Genomic DNA, 3,403 nt, shown 5'->3' on the forward strand with positions numbered 1-3,403 from the left:
CTGCCTCTGCCTCTGCCTCTGCCTCTGCCTCTGCCTCTGCCTCTGCCTCTGCCTCTGCCTCTGCCTCTGCCTCTGCCTCTGCCTCTGCCTCTGCGTGCTGGACAAGGTACAGCCTCAGTAGCAGTGATGGGGTCATGGAGAGAGGCTGAGACTTGATACCGTATGGCAAGGCTAAGTCTCTGAAAAGAACTCAAGAGAGGCTACATGTATGAGTTCAGCCTAGTAGAGACTCCGGCCATTTGAAGATGCCAGGATTGTGGGGCAACCACCAAGGACAGCAGCAGGTTTGGAGTGGAGCTAGCCTGAGCCTGTGAGATAAGCTGTGTGTACTGTGGGTGGCAGAGTCAGAGAAGTACTATTATCCTTTGGAAACTTGGGGGTCATGAGTGGATTCTAGACATCAAGTATTGAACTCTTTATACTGTTGGATTTTGGTCTAGCTCTGATTTTTCTTGTAAGAATGAAGGTCCTTTCATTCACAAACCAGTAATGTTAAGCATGTAGAATTGTCCTTTCAATGGAAAGGACATAAAACCTGTTTTTCTTCTCAGAAATCTGGGAATTGGAGGTGATTAATAGCCTGGTGATCTATATTATTTGTTAGGTAAGGTCATATCAAGCTCCCTCAACCAGGACAGTAAATGGCTAGTCGTCTAAATGAGCCTTATATTATCTGTATAGCTTGGGTCGCCCCCAAGCTTCATATCCAGGACTGGAGGTGGCTAATAGGCCAAATGATCTCTAGACTATTGTATGACCCACTCCANACCAAATCCTTCCCTAGGATCTTAAGGCAGTTTATCTCTATAACTCATCTTCCTGGAAGAAATCACATGTACTTTGAATTGAGATTCAATGTAATAATGCCTCCTTGTGCAGTGGGGATTGTATTATACCAGGAGACTTGTCCCAAAATTGTACTGCAATTGAATATGCTGGCAATAAGTTGCCTGGCATCAGACTCCTAAAGTTTGGTCCAGTTTGTCTAAGTCAGGATGAACTTCTGGAGCCTGCCAGGCCTTAGGGGAACAGGTTAAAGTGGGAAGACCAAAAAACTGATGATCTCCAACCTTGTAGGAAACTTAACTCTTACTTTATAATTCTCTGTGCTTGAATAAGTGCTGGTCTCTTAACTCTAAAAATTCTGTACTAAAAAGTCAACATTTTCTTACTGCTTTATGTTTAAATAAGTGCAAAAATCTGACAAATTAACATATACCGTTTAGCAGCAGGTAATTAAGTAAAGGATTAATTGCTAGAGCTCCTTTCTCTGTCAAGTTAGCCAGAAGCCCTTGATCACAGACCATGCAAATAGAGTGGGCCATCTCCAGAAAGATTGCTTGCATGCCTTTAGCCTATCCTAGATAGTTCCTAATAATGAGCCAAGTTTTTATTTTCACTGTTTGGAGATTATAGAACCCCCTAACCCCAACACATACAGATTTTATTGTAACTGTGTGCCAAATTCTTTCCTCTTGAGGCAAGAAAGTATGTAACTGAACTGGGTTTGGTAGCACATGCCTTTTATCCTAGCACTTGGGAGGCAGAAACAAGTGGATCTCTGAGTTTGAGGCCAGGCAGCCTAGTCTACATAACAATTTACAGGACAGCCATACCTACACAATATTGTTTTGGACCTTGCTTAGGCACTTCTAATACCCATGTGCAGCCATTGGTGGCTTCAACAGTGAACTGTCTACATGAGTCATATTGTTGTTTGTGTTGCCTGAATCTTCAATATTACTCTCATGTTTCTTGCTGACACTTTTTGTGTCACTTATGTTATGTATTGTCCTGTTTCTTCCCCTCTGGAAAGTCCACTTATCCTTGCTGAGTTTCTGTTTGGAATCAAGATGCCTGAGCTGTTTCCTCTGGACGACCAGTGCCCCATTGTGGCCNTGTCACCTGTCAAATAACCAAATTATTCTTCCATCTGAGACAGCATGTGAGCATGTGGACTCTGAGCTACATTCTATTGGTACACAATTCCAGATATATGTTGAGACCAGAGCTCAGTCTTACTTGGCAACATTGTAGCTGATTCATAGTTGAGGCCATAATGCTAAGCCAAGGACTCCTGGGACTGAGGCAGTGGCAGGGAAAGCTTCTTAGGATAGGTCAGAGTAGAGCTGATTTGGGTATGGGATCAATTCAGTGGGGCAAGGTGAAGCACACAGGACCCAACCCAAGGTCATGAGACGAAGGGACATTCTGTGGCTCTGTTCTGCCTACATTTAAACAATGCTTATGGCATCCTCTTTCCAAATCTGGAGCCTGGACTGGAAAGCAGGTAAAGACTATTAGGAAAAGAGGCTCTGTAGAGGCACAAAGACAACTTGGTTGATAACTCTGAGGTTGTGTGCCAGTTTTACCTGGAGTGGGAGGGAAGAGGGAGAGGGAGAGAGAGAGAGAGAGAGAGAGAGAGAGACAGACAGACAGACAGACAGACAGACAGACAGAGACAGAGAGACAGAGACAGTAACAGAGAGTGCATACTTATGTACTATATATCTAGGGGCCTTGCTCTGTGCCTGCCTGTTCCCACACTAGTTTACATCCTGTTTGTATCTTTCTCTTTGTGCCTGCATTCACTTTGTGAGTTTTGTATATGTGATTCTTGTGTGAATCTCTGAGCACATATCCCTTGTGTCTCTATACTGCGCCTGTCTGGGTATCTCTGTGTATGTTCTGTTTATTTGCAGGAATGTGTCCTCATGTGTCTCCTTGAGTGTCCATGTGTCCCCGAGAATGGAGAGACAAGTCCTTGGAGACAGCTTGGGATGCTGAGTCCTGGGGTGTCTGTCTGCTCTGTCCTTTTCTGGTTGGACAGGTATCCTAGCAACACTTCTGTGAGTTGCCTAGCAACCAGGTCCCCATCCTTTAGAGAAAGAGCAGGGTCTGGCTGTATGTGGGAGATCTGGCTCTCATTCAGTACAGACAGGAAAAGCAAGCCTATGATTTGATGAGNGCTAGAGACTCAGCATAGGGTCTCTAGCCTACATGACCTTAACTTATGGCTTTTTTTCTCAGTGGACTGTGACCCTTGTGCTGGCAAAGAAAGAGGAGCTTATTATCTCTGTGTTTTCTAAGATCTAATTCTGGGAGTTAGCTGTGGTGTAACTCCAAGTGACCAGCAGACCTGGCTTTCCTTTACCATGACATATTGACAGGCAGCTTCAGACTTCAGAGACATGATGCTTTCATTTGTGAGGATAATATGGGTGGTAATGGCTACATGCAGTGGGGGTTCCTGGGTTCAGTTTTGTCTTGGGCTTAGTGTACATTAGGTATAAATAGCACATAGTAGATTCAGGGCAGTATTTGGTCCTTAGTCCAGACAATCTCTTGCTTACTTGCAAGAAAGCCTTTCCTTGGAGAATTAGTTGGGTCAGGGTATTGCTGT

Source organism: Mus caroli, chromosome 2, assembly GCF_900094665.2.
Source record: "Mus caroli chromosome 2, CAROLI_EIJ_v1.1, whole genome shotgun sequence".
Classification (NCBI taxonomy): domain Eukaryota; kingdom Metazoa; phylum Chordata; class Mammalia; order Rodentia; family Muridae; genus Mus; species Mus caroli.